This window comes from Choloepus didactylus, chromosome 10 (genome assembly GCF_015220235.1).
Source record: "Choloepus didactylus isolate mChoDid1 chromosome 10, mChoDid1.pri, whole genome shotgun sequence".
Classification (NCBI taxonomy): domain Eukaryota; kingdom Metazoa; phylum Chordata; class Mammalia; order Pilosa; family Megalonychidae; genus Choloepus; species Choloepus didactylus.
The window spans coordinates 5,851,328-5,870,350 of NC_051316.1; the positions used below are offsets into that span (position 1 = coordinate 5,851,328).

At 34.6% G+C, this 19,023-nt stretch overlaps 1 pseudogene; it reads right to left on the bottom strand.

Moving 5' to 3' along the window:
- Positions 1-139: 139 nt before the first annotated feature.
- Positions 140-10,391, bottom strand: LOC119505185 (annotated as a pseudogene).
- Positions 10,392-19,023: the final 8,632 nt, after the last annotated feature.

Sequence of the window (19,023 nt, forward strand, 5' to 3'; positions counted from 1 at the left end):
ATTAGCTGGGAATGCTCATGGGTGGCATCTGCTTACCCCTGGTTGTGTTCCAGCTCCTCTCTCTGCTCCTTTGCATTCTTCAAAATATTTTCTTTAGGGCATTTTGTCTTCTCTTAGCTCCCCCAGAGCAAGTTCTGGACTAGCATCCCCAAAGTGTCAGCAAATTTTGATATCAGTAGCCATCTCCAAAATGTCTGTCTGAGCTGCTCTGAGGTCCCTCTGCTTGTAAGCTCTTTTATAGGACTCCAGTGATTATATCAAGGCTTACCCTGAATGGCTGGGTTCCATATCTCTATGGGAATAATCCAGTCAAATGTTTCACTTACAATTGATTGAGTCACATCTCCATGGAAACACTCAATCAATGGATTCCAACCTAATCAACACTAATACATCTGCCCACACAAGATTTCATTAAGGAAAATGGTGTTTTGCAGGGCATAATACATCCAAACTGGCACAGAGAGAAAATTGAAGGTTAATAAAATCAGATATGATATTTTCTTTGTTGAATTTTTTTTGTTTTTTTTTGTACTTTTCTTTAAAGAAGGTAATTAGAAATCATCATTTACATTATTCAGAAAGTAGTATTTGATGATTCAGTAACTCTTTAAAGCTGTGTGCATTAGGAAATCACAGTAACTTTCAATATGAAAGAGAATGAATGAAGCTCATTTGATGAGACCTGGTAGAATTACAAGAATTGGCAAATCTTTAGAGGAAAAGCTCAATTTCAAACTTAAAGCCACATCCTTCTATGTAAAGTAGAGTTGAAAAAATTCTGGGAAATAATGCCCTCAGATAAACAAAGTAATCCTACAATACAAAATCTGTGATCTTGGGAAGGAGCTTAACATAATATCTCATACTAAATACCTACATTAAAAAAACAATAAAAGTGTTAAAATCAAATCCCTAACTGTACATCTGGAGGAACTAGAAAAAGAGCTGCAAACTAATTTTGAGCATTGTGTTAAGATCTCCTTTCTTTTCCATAATCCAATATGCAGGAAAATAAATGAGAAAGGGATTTATTTCATGCTGTGTAGAACACTGAATAAAATTCAGAAGAATAAGTAAAATGTAGCTTTTAAAGGTAAAAATAACTAATACAGATATAGTCTTTTATAAATGCCACAACTTAAGCCATTTTGCTTCTATTAAATGACATAAATCACATAACAACTGTAAGTGTTGACAATTCCTGGCCCTTTTCATAGATAATCAAACTGTGTCACAGGGAGGGTAAGTGCATGAGTGTAATTTTCATGGTATCACACAGCTAGCAGATGGCAGGGTGATAATTCAATTCCAGTCCATCTGGGGAGGGCAGTGCTCTTTAACCATGACATGACAGTTTACTAACACTCTTTTTGGTGGACAAGATAGAACCCCAAAAGGATGGGACTGGTGAAGAGGCAAGAGACATCTGGGGTGAAAAATTTAAGGAAGCTGTCACTTTCAAGATTGTGCAATGCAGGAATGGTGCTGAGAATGAGTACCTCCTTAAATTCTGCAATCTTGGAGGCTCACCCATGTCCTGATCCTAATAAAGGGAAAAGCAGAAAAAAGTAATTAACAGCTCAATAACTCATAATTAAATATCTATTATAGTAGGCAATGTGTTTCAACTCTGGCAGCTATAAAAGTAAAGAACATGATATCATAACCTTAATTATAACTGTAGGAATATAAATAATAAATGATCAATTTAATTTGATAGGTGATAATTTTACAAATGTTTTTCAATTATTTCTCACAAAAAAGGGAGCAAGCTTTAGAAAGTTAAAGTAATTGCATAGTATAATCCAGATAATCAATCATGGGTGATGAAAGTACATTAAAGCAATAGGTGCTGACTTGCCATGACAAAACCTGTGTGAAATTTGTCAAACTATCCAACTTAATGAGTCTCAATATCCTTATCATTAAGGAAAAGTCAGTTTAGAAATGTTCCTCTGAAGTTTTGTGGTTTTTGAGGAGCAACAAAGATAGTGAAGGGTGCACAGAGCACCCTGGGAAAAATATAACAGCCAGTATCTTATCTCCTCTTGCTCCACATACATACAGACAGGTAACATATACACTCCATGCTATACCTGTTTTCCTGTGGTTACCCTGTATATTTGTTTCAATCTGGATCAGTCTTCCCAGGCTAATATTCCTGAGTGAAACTCTCTTATATCTTCCAATTAATATTCTACCAAAATATATTTCCATTATTTTTCTATACACATAAAATATTCTCTCAATTTTCAATATGTGTACTGTATAATGGGATCTCTATGCTCTAAATCAAGTGAGGGGAGGAAAATGATGGTTGAAAATAATGTGTGAAGAAAATTTATGATATAGTGCTACTGAAGTGTGATTGTGAAAATCCACTGGGAAGTACAATAGGATTGTCCAGAATTGTAATTCCATAAAAGTAAAATCAGAAGGCAAAATTATGGGTTTATCTTCAGCAGTTTCAAATGACTTCAGTGTCTGTGCAGAGAAAAGTACAGTTTGGTTCACCTTGTGCCATGAGGAGATGTATAGTGAAGTGATATTAAAGGAAATTTCATTGCAGCGTTTACAGTGATAATTCATAAGACCTAAACAGGAGAAAGTGGAAAATATGCAAATAGTAATATTCTATTCTTAAATTGGAAAGAATTGTAGGGAACATGAAAATCAATCTGGACACCAGATACAATTTGGAGTACAAGCAATGAGATCCAGCAAGGTAAAGTGAAGTGCTTGTGCTAAATTTATCCTTTCTACAGATAAAACACCAAGAAAAATCATCAGAAGAAAATCTTACTTAATTGAGGGAATTTGTTCTTTTGGGCTTTGCTGATATTCCCATCTACAGTGGTTTCTATTTGGATCATTCTTGGTCATCTGTATCATTATACTGATGGGTAATGGCACCATATTTCTGATAACAAATGTGTATCCTACTCTCCAGACCCCCATGTGTTTTTTCCATGACAATGTTTCCTTCTTGGAAATCTGCTATGAAGCAGTCACTATACCAAGAATGCTCAAAATCTTGGCACCCAGAGAAGAATTTCTTTAGTTCCCTATTCTGCACAAATGTGTTTCATCCTTCTGTTGGGAGCCACAGAGTGCTTTCTCCTGGTGGTGATGGCCTATGACAGCTATGTGGCCATTTTTTAACCAACTGCCCTATTCTCTAGTCATGAGCCAAAAGATGTGGATAAAACTGGTGTCTGCCTCCTGGATCAGTGAAATTTCAGTCCAAATAGGGCTGACATGCCATAATTTCTCTGTCCTTTTAGGGGTCTAATCATATCAACCACTTCTTCTGTGACATCCTCCCAATACTCAAGCTGGCCTGTGAATCTTTGCAAATGAGATGTTGGTATACATAGTTCCTGTGTTGTTTGTCACTGTTCCAATTCTCTTAATTCGTTTCTCCTACACCAAAATTATCTGCACAATTCTTAAATCACCTTCAGCCACAAACCAGACCAAAGCCTTCTCCACCTGCCCATCTCATCTTAGTTGTGGTGTTATTCTATGGATCAAGAATGATTACATATTTAAGACCCAAGACCAGTCATTCATAAGAACTGATAAAGTGCTCTCTGTTTTCTACACCACGGGGACTCCCCTGTTTAATCCCATGATATGCAGCCTAAGGAACAAGGATGCCATAATGACACATAGAAAACTTCTATGTAAATAATTTAGTTTATTAAAGAATGAGTCATATTTACAAGAGATGCTTTCTCACAATTTGTAATGAAATTTCAATAGATATTTACTTTTAACTATACTTGTTGCCTGACAATTTGATGACAATTATTTCCAGTGTATGAAATTTAATATGAAAGACCTTTCTATATTGTTATCCAAATCATATATATCAGCAAATTGAAAATTATCCCATTAATAATTTTATAATTTTATTGTGCACTATCCTTTCTCAATAAAAAAATGATAATGGCTGATGTAATGTAGTCAATAGTAATGTAGATTATATTATATCACTTATTGTAAATGATGCCATTGATTTTCACACAGTTGTAACAGCCATTTTAAAAACCAAGTTGCCAATATACATTTATTAAAAACATATATGCTTTTTTGCTTAGCAATGATATGCCAGAGAAACCACTCCTTGGAGAAAAAATGAACCTTTCTAAGGAGATGCAGATTTATAAAGATAATAGCACATCAATACAAGTGTATATTAGGTATGGTTTGTATGTATATTATGTTAAAATTTCAACAAAATATAACATCATGATTTGATTAACCAATACTGTTTTAAAATATATGCATATAATTAGAAAAGTCATTGAAATATTTACACTTTTTTAATATGTATATTCCTTGAGTTGGTAAAAGAGATAGGAAAATTAAGAGAGAAGAAAGAAATTTAAAATATCATTAAGATATCTGCTATAAAGAGATGTCACAGGTATATCATAAACATGGCTATCCATGCATACACACTAAAAAGGATGAATATAAATATAATTATCAAATTTAATTGTGAATATTTAAGCATATATTTTTTTCAATGATTTTCATTTTGCTTTACTGAATATTTGGTGTTTACTACAGTGAACCCATAATCTGCATGTAATGAAAAAAGTAATACATTTATATTCATTATGGATAAGGAAAAGGATAGCAGTTAGTTGTGTGTGCTGTTTCCCAATTTAAAGTGATAAAATTAATCTCATCCATTTGCAGTATTCCATGCTTACTAATGAATCCTTCATATAAGAAGGCAACAGATCCCTAGAGGCCATGACCTGTTGTGAGGAACTATAGAACATAATATGGTGAAGCATGTAGCTACTTCCCAGAAATGAAGCAAGGCTGAGTTGCTAACATTTACATTACATTTACATGGACATATCTAACTCCAAGTGCATAGGGAATTGTATTACTACTTTCTACTCAGAACAGTACAACCAGAATTTGTATTCACCATCCTGAATGGCAAACTCAAGAAGAAATTATCTGCCCTGCCCAAGTGTGAAGCAAACAAGGAATAAATCATTAAGAATCTCAGACAATGTAGCCATTCAAAACAAAACAAAACAAAACAAAAACATAGTGGAAATGATTACAGACAGGGAATTGTTTTCAATTACAAGTATAGTAACAAAAAGTAATCCCAGGAAAATTTCTAGGCAGAAATTGGGTCACTCTTGAAGCTACTAAATGTTGAATGGTGTTAGAGAGAAACTGAAAGGTCCTATAATTCTCAATGACCCAGCTGTCTCATATAGAAAAATGTTGGTTGTTAGGAAAGAGATACTAACAGGGGGCAATATAACATTTTTATAACAGTTATCACTCTAATTTATGTGAACTATTTTATTTTTCTTTTTTGCAGAGAAGGGCAAATGAGAGCTGTGTTCTTAAAGCATATGATCATTTTGATAGATAATAAGGTTCCCCATCCTTCAAAAAAATTAATGGACAGATATCCAAAAGCTATTTTATCACTAAATTAGGTGACATAAGCAAAAAATCTAAATCGCTTTCAATGATGAATATGCAACAAAAACTTCATTTGCGTCATGACTTGTAAAATACAATGAACGTATGCAGCTAATATAATCACTTTGAAAATTATGTGTCTTTATTATCAAGATAATCTTTTGTTCCTAATTGTTTTGAATTGAAATATTCTCAGATCAATTCACTTATAGTGCTAAAAAGCTAATTTCTTCAGAAATACAAATACAGATGTTTATTTGCTTTACTGGGACTGAAGACAATTAATAAGGGGCATGGGGAGAGTTCTACAGTCTTTGTGTAGTCTTTGCAAGATTACAATTTTGATTTGTAGAAATTACTGAATATATCTTCAGTTTAAATTTTAATTTGTACTTATGGCTTCTCATTTGAAAAGGATATGTGGTGCATAACAATAGACAATATTTCTTTATTTCTTCCTTTTGTAGAAGTATGTATCTATTATTATATCATCCATATCTGATATATACACATAAATTTACTTGGGATAGTAATGTGCTATATGACCCCCATGTTGAAAAAATGATGCTTAATTGGTCGCATAAAAGCATTGAAAATAAAGCTTATTTTATTAAGAAGTTCAATAAATAGTAGGGGGCACATTTAGGGAGTTAAAGGAAGAAATTGGAAAAATAGTAATTATATAAATAAAAAATAAAGTTTGTGTAAAGGTGATACTGAAAGCTCAAAGGAGACAGCTGTTGAACTCTGTCATAATAAGCCACACACACAAAAGTTATACATATTTATGTATATATGTTTACTTTTTGTATGAAAGAGGATAATAGCTAGATAGAGAATAGGTATGTGTGCCAGTACACTTGTAGATTTTATGTCTAACTGGTTTCATTTAACTAATTATATTTACATAGATTAAGGTTTCCATACACATATAGTGACATATATGATGTACCTTTGGAGTCAGTATTCTGTGACAGCCAAAGTATTCTGCAAATATAGCCTGTGAATTAAACTGTAGGCCACCCATATATTTAGTTTCATATTGGAGGTATATGTAAACTTCAGAAAACTGTTTTATATCCTATATCAAAATAAAAGGAAAAGAGATGTGAGGGAATTTTTGCCATTTTTTCTTATAAGAGCAGTGGGGTCACATTTAGAATTATGGGTAAAATAAGATGATTAATTTAGAAACCATCTGATTTCCCATATTTGTAGTAAGGAATTACAACAGTTGAATATGAGAAATGTATTTAAAAAATAAATGACTGGAAAATATTTCATAGGATGGATACTTTGAAAATTAATTGATGGGAAGTAAGGAGGGATGAGAAATAGAAGTTAATGAAATGGTCAATGGAGAATCTGGAGAAAGGCAAATTGCCCCCCATGTCTATAAATAACAATGGGCCCTGGAAGTCCAGAAAAGTAGCAAATACTTATTCATGACTATCTTGAGAAGCCAAAACACCTTGAATGCTGAACATCAGTTCAAGAATGCAGGGAAATATGGAAGTCATTATAGAAGAATTGCCATAATATTGACTAACTTAAAATAATTTCAAGGTTTAATGGTGCCCTGGTTTGCTAATGTTACTATAATGCAAATACCAGAAATGATTGGCTTTTATAAAGGGGATTTATTAGATTACAAATAACTTAAATTCTAAGGCCATTGAAGTGTCCAAACTAACTCATCAACAAGAAGATACCTCCACTGAAGGAAAGCCAATGGCATCCAGAATACCTCTGTCAGCTGGGAAGGCACATGGCTGGCATCAGCCTGTCCTTTGCTCCTGGGGTGTATTTCAAAATGGATTTCTCCTCTTTTCTCCTTTCTCCCAGGGTCTTTCTCTCTAAGAATCTGGGGCTTCACTCTCAGCTTCTCTGGAGCAAACTCTGGGCTTTGTCTTTAGCTTAGCATCTCCAAATTCCCTCTGTCCACATTTCCAAGCATCTCCAAGCATCAGCAGCAGTCTGGGTCTCAGTCAGCTATTTTTAAGGACTCCAGTAAACTAATCAAGACCCACCCTGAATGTGTGTGGTCAGCCCTCCATGGAAATAATCTAATCAAATGTATCATCTACAGTTGGGTGAGTCACATCTCCATGGAAACAATCTCATCCAAATATCCCACAAGATTGGATTAACACATGACTTTTGAGGGAATATAATTTATCAAAACTGGCATAAATGGATAACCTTAATTCTGTGGGAATCTTTATTCTCTCAAATGCCTCCTTCCCCAATGTTCCTTAATTTCCTAAGACTCTCTTGATTCACAATCATCATTATAATATATCATATATATATATATATATATATGTATATATATTGCTGTGAAGTTGTCAATAGTATTAGGCATCATTATTATTATTTGTAGACTGTGAAATTCAGACCAATAACAGTTAATTGAATGAGTCAGGAATGTGTAGTTCAGAGTAAAGTGGAGCTAAAAAATTGATTCTCTGGATTTCTGGACTAATTGTCTTGATTACACTGTACCATTTGCTTGTCTAAGACTTAGAGGAAAGAATAGTACTCCCACATTATTGTAATATACTTCAACATCACTTTTATGGTCACCATGATACACACATATTTAATCCTTGATAAATGCAATAAAATACATGAGGTAGATCAGTATATTTGCATTCATATATGCATACAAAAGAAAATGATATAAATATCCCATTATCCAATGTGCACTTAAATGGTAAGTCCTTCTAAATGAAAAATCAAACATAAGCCAAATATTATAGATAAAATTGATTGCACTGTCTTGTACAGAGAAACTAAAGTAAAGGAGCAAATGTATACATGAATAATCAAACCTATAAAGTGGCATAATTGTTATATAAATGATATGTTCTGAAAATATGAGCAAAAAATACTTAGAATAGAGACTTTAAATATTCCCATTTCACATATTCAAACTAGAAATATGAGTACTAAGTGCAGTACTGATAATTCCCTGAAGTTTTTTTTTTTTTTTTTTTGGCCTGCTAGGATATATATGTGTATGATTAACTGCTTCATGATTTTCTCTCTACTCTCTGGTAAATTTCAAACAAATAAAACAAGAATAAGTAGGCAAAATTGGATACAGTTATGCTCATTTAAATATTTTTAGGTGGTATAAGGCATTTTCCAATTGTATAGACTTTTACTTGTCATATAAGTTAATTGTGTATCAATCTCCATTTTAACTATTCATTCACCTTTCTAAGCTTCAAATTTGCTCTTAAATTAGGTGTGAGAAAAGTCAATGCATTTTGCACTGTGACTCTGATGAATCAAGAATCCTGAGGAGTTGGAAAGGTTTCACTGAAACTGATATGAAAGAGAATGATGAAATATATTTAAAGCAGGATGATGGAGTCAGATATTTGAAAGTCAAATGCCATACATTCAGTAAAGTAGTTGGAAGGAAAACCAGATTTTCAACTCCCTTTAGATAAAAGTAAGACATTTTCTTAATTCAAACTGAGGAAGGTGTGATCAATTAAAAACCTTTATTCTGTTTTATTGTGTTTTATAACATAAATTAGAATTTGTAATTTAGTCCTTTGTTCACCTCCTCAAATAAATTAGTGTACACATACCATGAAAATTTACAGTTTTATAGATACAAATATGAATGCAAGCAGAATGTGTAAATATGTGGCCATTGATAAAGTTAAGGACTATTTCATTGACAAATTGTCAATTAAAATTCTAAGAGTTTAAATTATATGAAAACTTTTGAAAAATGGAAAAATTTATAATTTGAAGTAAAAAAAAATTGTGCTATGGAACAAAACTTGTGAAAATTGATTTATTTGCTTGTTAGAGATGCAGTCACAATTTCCTTCAGATCAGGAACATAAAATACATGATAATTTTGAATGTGTATTTTATCAGAAAATGGAAATGTACCTCTGAGGTAACTATGAGGCAAAATTATTAAAAATTGACTACAAGGATCTTCTGTCTGTTTTCTTGGGTAATAATCTTTTCAGGGCTGCAATCACATCTCTGTTCCTAAGGCTGTATATGATGGGATTGAACAGTGGAGTCACAAAGATGTAAAAAAGAGAGAACATCTTGTCAGTTCCTGCAGAATGATTTGATTTGGGCCTTAAATAGGTGATAGTACCAGGACCAAAGAATAAAACCACAACCATGAGGTGGGAAGAACAAGTGGAGAAAGCTTTGAACTGACTTGTGGTTGAGGACAACTTTAAGATGGTGGAGATGATTTTGAAATAAGAGCTTCATATCAATACAAAAGGAATCCTGGAAAATAATATAAAAACTAAATAGACACAAATCTCATTAAGTGAAGTGTGACCACAGGCCAGCTTGATCAATGGGGGAATGTCACAGAAGAAGTGGTTGATTTGGTTAGAACCACAGAAAGGCAGTGAGAACACCTGAAATGTCTGCCCTATCTGAACTGGAATTCCACTGATCCAGGAGCCAACTGACAGCTGGGTACACACTTTTTGGTTCATGACCATAGGATAGAGCAGAGGGTTACAAATGGCCACATAGCAGTCATAGGCCATCACAGCCAGGAGGAAACTTTCAGTGGCTCCCAGCATAAGGAGAAAGCACATTTGGGTGGCACAGCTCAGCAAAGAACTTCTTCAATTCTGAGTCCAAAGGTTCATCAGAATCCTGGGGACAGTGACTGACACATAACAGACTTCCAGAGAGGAAAAATTTGCAAGAAAAAAATACATGGGGGTCTGAAGAGCAGAGTGTAACATTGTAATTATCATGATAATACCATTTCCTATAATGATAAATATGTAGATGAGAGAGAAAATTCCAAATAGGAGCCCCTGGAGGTTTGAAAGGTTAGAAAATCCCAGGAGAACAAATCCCACCACTGAAGAGAAATTGCCTTCTGCTCTGTGCTCTGTCGGTAACATCCATGAAAACAACGAAATCAAGATGTAAAAGTCACTTTATCTGCTTGGGTTGTGGTTTTCTTAACTATAAAATAAGTACACAATGCTTTCAAAAATCATGAAGTCACTAAGAACTGGTTCTACAAAAAAATTTGAATTTGATTTTAAACTGTGGATAAAAATGTTCTTTTACTCAAAGTTATCCATAAAGATATATTCCTATCTAAAATTAGGTCTGCTGACAGATGACTGTATATTATTATTATTATTATTGAGCTATGTAATGCTGTGTATTGTTATTCAGTTTTAATAATAGGAGTATCAGAATTGGATTATAATTATGTTAATAAAAATAAAGTTAAAAATAATAAATAATAAAATAGAAAATATTGCAAATAAAGTCACAATTTTCATTGGAAGTTCTTTCCTTTCATTTCTCCTTTTTCATGTAACTTCTTTGAAAACAATTTTATTCATTCTCATTTTGATTTGTTTCCTTAAAGATTTTTAGGAGATACCATATAAACAGGTTCAATGAATAAACTAGAAAAGCTTATCATACTGGGTGATCTCCCTGAATTCTTGCATTCTAGTATTTCTTATAGTGATTTTATTTGAAATGAAAGAAGTCATAAGGAATTGACCAACAGAGGAACACAAAGATACTTATAAACTTTTTAATATTGGTTTGTATTTGGATGCTAATTCCTGAAATCGGTAGTCATGTTTTTAATCATGATTTAAGTCAAAGGAAGAGAGAGAATTAAAAGGTTTGTGGTCCAAGTAGAATCTGGAGCCAGATACAGTCCGTCCTTCCAAATCTGCTTATACATTCATTTTGCTTGGCATGTTCTCCCTCTTTGACAGCAGTGCTCTATGAGTTGCACATAAGTCTGAATTTCTTTTTCAGGATCTTCCAGACTATCCAAATCTTTCCTGAGCTCTCCTGTCTTCCAAAACACTTTTTATGTTATTTACTATGTGCCATTAAATTAGGAACAATTTATTTCACAAATTTTACTCCTTATCTATCTTGCTTTCTTGCTCTCTTTCTCTCCCTCTCTCTCAATAATCAGCTCCTGAAGTGTATCCTACAACTCTTTCTGTGAATCTGGGATGCCAAAAACCCATAGGGCATCTCCATAAGGGTTTGATTCAAGAAGTGCTTGTGTATTTCAAATTTGTTCAAACTGGTCTCCATGGTACAATTCCTATGATAGTGAAAGAGGACATTCACATATTCCAGTGACTGAGTATCATATTTAAGTACTAAAATTACAGGAAGTGATGATTTGAAATCAAGGCAAGAACTTGCAAACATGGTGACTATGGTAAAACTTGGAAATTAATGATCACCTGAAATAATTTTAACACTCTTTTAGAAGTAGTCACAGAAACTGTCTTATCCAATCCTCACAGTGTGTTGTGAAGCAATTCTTTCACTGCAATGAACCTTGGTCTCAAACATGTATATAAATCAACCAAGACCACACAGCAAAGAAATGGCCTATTGAGATTTGAATTCAGGCATATCTGAATCAAAATCTAAATTACTTTCTTACAACATGTAATACCAAAGGGCCATAGAATAAAAAGTATTGTTTCTTATTTAAGTATCTAATGAATACAGTTACTCAATAAATGGTTCATTTATGAAGGGATAACAAATCCTATTATTTGCTATTGTAACAACTTTTGGTGTGAGGATATGATATCCCTATTATACTGCTTTGTGTTTGCTTCTATGTCTCAGTCATGCAGCAGTCCCTCCTTTTTCTTATTCTACAATGTTCTAACAGGTGAGTATTTGGGGGAAAAATAAAGTTTTAAAAATCATTGGACAACAAATTAGAAACTAATAATCTGCAACTGACAGGCAATAATTTCCTCTGGGATTTGCAGCAAGTTCTGAATAAGAAGTAATAATCACTTAAAACTTTCCAATTTACATTGTGAATATCAATGAGATAGTATATGATAAAGCCTTTAGAAAAGTAGAAAGTAGAATCACTAAATAATCCCTATAGAATTTCTAATTTCCCTCTTAAATATTTTTGTAATATAAAACCTTTCCCAAACACTGTAATTAAGAGTATTTACTCTATTACTTTTGAAATTTTTCAGTTTCTTCTAATTATGCTACCCAAGAGCAACTTTATGATAATATTAAAATATATTATTTATGAATCAGACATTGTGCTGGGTTCATAAATTATTCCTAAACTTTTAGTTATTTAGAAAATTTGAAAGAAACTCTGCTACAGACAAACAGTGTACAGATTCAACAGAACAAGTTGCAAATCTTATTATAATTAGGCTATATATTTCAGACTGATTGCCAGTTTGTATTGAATCATTTCATATTTAATTTCTAAGGCATTTCCATGGAAATCACAATGCTCTGCTGCACACAGAAGATGGTATTATATACTGTATCTGCTATAAACCTTTTTATATTTTTTTAAATTCAAACAACAATTAGGCAATTAAATTTAAAGCAAAGAAAAAATCCAAAGAATGAAATTCAAGCAACAATAGAAAGAAAGAAGGAAGGAAGGATGGAAGGAAAGAAGGGAAGGAGGGAGGGAGGAAGGAAGAAAAAAGAAGGGAGGAGAAAGGGAGAAAGGGATGAGCCACAACCCAAGAATCCTTATACATATTTTCCTAAAAACAAAATACTCACCACAATGGAAAGGAAAGAATGAATGGTTTCCAATGTTATAAATCCACTAAATCTGTACCTAACATTGGAATGAGATTTTTACTGTGGCTATAATTTGATTGCATATATTTGCCCCTTATTAATACATAGAGATTGTCTCCATTATTCTAAAATGAACACTACCCACAGTCCTCTTTCTCAGGAATCCTTCAAAGAGAAAGGTAAATGGAGTCCTGATGCTTTTGTCTCTTTAATTGAAGCTCTTTTATTTCCTCAGGAATACAGCAAAATTACTCTGTTTTATTCAGCTAATCAACTTATAGCTCTAAATCCCTCTGGTGGAGGACATTGCTAGTCAGTTAGGATTGAATATTTGCAGTAACTTTTAATCAATACAGTATAATGTCAAAAAATAAATATTTTAAAATAAATTTCCCATAGGTTTCAGATTACTTTTCAAAAAAGTGTTCCTTTATAAATGGTGATTTCCTTCATCAATGGTAGGGTGGCAAGGAAAACATGCATCTAATACCTTTTTCAATAATTTTTATCTTAGAGAATAATTGCATAACTGTCCCAATAATCTCAATACATTTTATTATAACTAATAATGCATTTCAAAATATACATTTCTAAATGTTATTAAGTCATTTATCTCACTAAATTTCTAACAGGAAAACAGGAAGGTATAACTGCTGTCTGAAATGTAATTTAAACTTACAAATTAATTAGTGTCTTTCCTTAATATTCTGTAAATATTTGGGTTTTCTGATCTTTTCTACTTAAGATATAATAAACTCAGAATACCCACCTAAAATGAAATTAAGATGTTAGTTGAAAAATAATAATTCTCACCTTTATGGCTAGGGATGAAATTATTTCTTTCTGCAATACAAAGAGTTTTAAGTGATGCTTTACTGAAATTAAGTTTTAAATCATTTGATATTCAGAAGATGCAAAATGGCTAATCCCCTTCTAAAACATATTTTTCTTTCTAAGTGAATAGTGATCTTTAAGCAGAAAATTATGTATGTCTTTCCTGTGGGAATTTATCATCTCCCATGTTAATTTTTTAATTCATCTAATTCATTATACTTGCCATGGAAATATTTTGGAAAGCAACCAAAAATATCAAGGGCCCAAACTTTCTTTTTCAATGGTATATTACTCTACCATTCTTTCAGGTGCTTCATATCATTTGTGACTTTCTTCCTTTTTTCTTTAACTGTCTGCAATAAAGAATTGTGTCTCACTAGTTAGTTATTCTTTACTGCTTTAAAAGTGTATTTATTAAACCATAAATTTTCAGTCAGCACAAGATAGATGAGAAATTTCATATATACTCAAGGGTTACAGGCAATCACTTGATCATTATTAAGCTGACTAATTTTTTACTTAATTATAAAGGGCCTATGTAGAGAAATTAAAGGTGGTTCAACACTGATAGAATTTATAAAATTTAAGAAGTGTATTAAAGGAAATATCAGTACCAGCACATCAGAGAATTGTGAACTACAAATAAAGAGTCATAAAATGGCTAAGTAGAGAAATAAAGAATTGATTTGTTTTACCAATGTCATCATCACTCCCTCCACTGAATCAATTTGAATTAATTTTCGTATAAGGTTTGGGGTTTTATTGAGGTTCCATCATATTTGTCCATGTATGTTCATTTTTTCCCAATGCCATTTGTTGAAAGAATATATATTCTCTGTTCAAGTTGTCTGTGACCTTGTCAGAAATCAGTTGGCCATATTGTTCAGGACTAATGTTGGACTCAATCTCAAGGTCCATTGTTATGGTGTCTATCGCTTCACCAACATACATTGACCTCATTACTGTAGCTGGAATTTTGATGTTAATTGTGCTGAACCTGTGGATCAATTTGGGAGAATATGCATCTTTACAATGTCAAATCTAGGAATTCTTGATTAAGGCATACCTCTTTTTCATTTCTTCAGAGCTTATTTAATTTCTTTTGTCAATGTTTTGTATCATTCAGCACACAGTGCTTATACAGGTTTGTATGTATTTGATATTCTTTGGTGGGATTGTAAATGGTATTGTGCTTTCAATTTCTGTTCCAAATGTCCATGCAAGTATAAAGAAATGTTGCTGATTTTTGCATGTTAACCATACAGTCTGCCACCTTGCTATTCTCACTTATTAATATAGGATTATGCTTTTGACAGATTTCCTGGGATTTTCTCCAAAAAGTATTATGTCATCTGTAAACAGAGAAAGTTCTAATTCTATATATGCAATTTGTGTGCTTTTCTTTTCCTTTCATCACCCATGGTCTAGGATTTCCAGTATTATGTTGAATAAGAATGAAGAGAGAAAGCATTCTTGATTTTTTCCCATTTTATGGGGAAATTATTCAATCTTTAATCATTAATTATGATGATAACAGTAGATACCTTGTAGATGCTCTTTATCAGGTTGAGAAATTTAACTTCTGTGGTAGTTAGAATAATGTGCTACCAAAGATGTTGTCTTAGTTTGCCTGTCCACTGTGATAAATACCATGCAATGAATTGGTTTTAACAACAGGAATTTGTGGGCCCACAGTTAGGCAAACTAGAAGTCCAAAGTCAAGGAGACGTCAAGGCCATGCTTTTTCCCTAAATTCTATAATGTTCTAGTGCTGGCTTGCCACAATTCTTGTGTTTCCTTAGCTTGCATTTCCACCTCCTGTCACATGGCAAGCTCTCTCTCTTTCTGTCTGCTCTTCTGGTTTCATTTAACTCTGCTCCTCACTGTGGTCCTCTTTGACTCCTGGCTTCCACTTTTATAAGGCCTCCATTAATATGGACTAGAAATAATTCTGATTCATTTGTCCACACCCTTACTAAAAATAACATCTTCAAATGACTCTATTTACAAATAACTTCACACCTATTTGAAGGGCTGCATAATTCAATCTGCCACAGATGCCCAAGTCCTAATTCCCAGAACATATGAATATATTACCTTGTTTGAAAAAAACTGATTTTGCAGATGTGATTAAATTAAGTATCTTGAGATGGAAAGAGTAGCCTGGATTTTCCAGGTGGACCTAATGTAATCACAAAAATCTTTATAAAAGGGAAGCAGGATCAAAAATAACTGGGAGACTGGTGAGATGTATGTTTTAGTTACTCCTCCAGGAAAGTAGGTAAAAAGCCAGGAACTGCGTGGACTGGACACCACAGAGCAATCTGTCTTTGGGCATACTTCATACAACACTCATGAAAACGTGGAACTGCTGAGATCAGCGAAATCTGTAAGTTTTTGCGGCCAGGGGACCCGCGCCCCTCCCTGCCAGGCTCAGTCCCGGGGGAGGAGGGGCTGTCAGCTCCAGGAAGGAGAAGGGAGAATTGCAGTGGCTGCTCTTATCGGAAACTCATTCTACTGATTCAAACTCCAACCATAGATAGACTGAGGCCAGACACCAGAGACTCTGAGAGCAGCCAGCCCAGCAGAGAGGAGACGGGCATAGAAGGAAAACAACACGAGAAGCTCCAAAGTAAAAGCAGAGGATTTTTGGAGTTCTGGTGAACACAGAAAGGGGAAGGGCGGAGATCAGGCCTTGAGGCGCATATGCAAATCCCGAAGCAAGGCTGATCTCTCTGCCCTGTGCACCTTTCCTTAATGGCTCTGGTTGCTTTGTCTATTAGCAATTCAATAACCCATTAGATCTCTGAGGAGGGCCGTTTTTTTTTTTTTTTTTTTTTTTAAATCCTTTTTGCTTTTTCTAAAACAATTACTCTAAGAAGCTCAATACAGAAAGCTTCAAAGAATTGCAATTTGGGCACGTCAAGTCAAGAGCAGAACTAAGAGAGCTCTGAGACAAAAGGCAATAATCCAGTGGCTGAGAAAATTCACTAAACAACACAACTTCCCAAGAAAAGGGGGGTGTCCGCTCACAGCCACCATCCTGGTGGACAGGAAACACTCCTGCCCATCGCCAGCCCCATAGCCCAGAGCTGCCCCAGACAACCCAGTGTGACGGAAGTGCTTCAAATAACAGGCACACACCACAAAACTGGGCATGGACATTAGCCTTCCCTGCAACCTCAGCTGAATGTCCCAGAGCTGGGAAGGGGGAGCAGTGTGAATTAACAGAGCCCCATTCAGCCATCATTTGAGCAGACTGGGAGCCTCCCAACACAGCCCAGCAGCCCAGAACTGCCCTAGGAGGACGGCACTCACCTGTGACATAGCACAGTCATCCCTCAACAGAGGACCCGGGGTGCACAGCCTGGAAGAGGGGCCCACTTGCAAGTCTCAGGAGCCATACGCCAATACCAAAGACTTGTGGGTCAGTGGCAGAGACAAACTGTGGCAGGACTGAACTGAAGGATTAGAATATTGCAGTAGCTTTAAAACTCTAGGATCATCAGGGAGATTTGATTGTTAGGGCCACCCCCCCTCCCCGACTGCCCAGAAACACGCCCCACATACAGGGCAGGCAACACCAACTACACACGCAAGCTTGGGACACCAATTGGGCCCCACAAGACTCACTCCCCCACTCACCAAAAAGGCTAAGCAGGGGAGATCTGGCTTGTGGAGAACAGGTGGCTCGTGGACGCCACCTGCTGGTTAGTTAGAGAAAGTGTACTCCACGAAGCTGTAGATCTGATAAATTAGAGATAAGGACTACAACTGGTCTACAAACCCTAAAAGAACCCTATCAAGGTCAGCAAATGCCACGAGGCCAAAAACAACAGAAAATTATAAAGCATATGAAAAAACCAGACGATATGGATAACCCAAGCCCAAGCACCCAAATCAAAAGACCAGAAGAGACACACCTAGAGCAGCTACTCAAAGAACTAAAGATGAACAATGAGACCCTAGTACGGGATATGAAGGAAATCAAGAAGACCCTAGAAGAGCATAAAGAAGACATTGCAAGACTAAATAAAAAAATGGATGATCTTATGGAAATTAAAGAAACTGTTGACCAAATTAAAAAGATTCTGGACACTCATAGTACAAGACTAGAGGAAGTTGAACAACGAATCACTGACCTGGAAGATGACAGAATGGAAAATGAAAGCATAAAAGAAAGAATGGGGAAAAAAATTGAAAAACTCGAAATGGACCTCAGGGATATGATAGATAATATGAAACGTCCGAATATAAGACTCATTGGTGTCCCAGAAGGGGAAGAAAAGGGTAAAGGTCTAGGAAGAGTATTCAAAGAAATTGTTGGGGAAAACTTCCCAAATCTTCTAAACAACATAAATACACAAATCATAAATGCTCAGCGAACTCCAAATAGAATAAATCCAAAAAAACCCACTCCGAGACATATACTGATCACACTGTCAAACATAGAAGAGAAGGAGCAAGTTCTGAAAGCAGCAAGAGAAAAGCAATTCACCACATACAAAGGAAACAGCATAAGACTAAGTAGTGACTACTCAGCAGCCACCATGGAGGCGAGAAGGCAGTGGCACGATATATTTAAAATTCTGAGAGAGAGGAATTTCCAGCCAAGAATACTTTATCCAGCAAAGCTCTCCTTCAAATTTGAGGGAGAGCTTAAATTTTTCACAGACAAAGAAATGCTGAGAGAATTTGCTAACAAGAGACCTGCCCTACTGGAGATAATAAAGGGAGCCCTACAGACAGAGAAACAAAGACAGGACAGAGAGACTTGGAGAAAGGTTCAGTACTAAAGAGATTCGATATGGGTACAATAAAGGATATTAATAGAGAGAGGGAAAAATATGGCAAACATAATCCAAAGGATAAGATGGCCGATTCAAGAAATGCCTTCACGGTTTTAACGTTGAATGTAAATGGATTAAACTCCCCAATTAAAAGATATAGATTCGCAGAATGGATCAAAAAAAATGAACCATCAATATGTTGCATACAAGAGACTCATCTTAGACACAGGGACACAAAGAAATTGAAAGTGAAAGGATGGAAAAAAATATTTCATGCAAGCTACAGCCAAAAGAAAGCAGGTGTAGCAATATTAATCTCAGATAA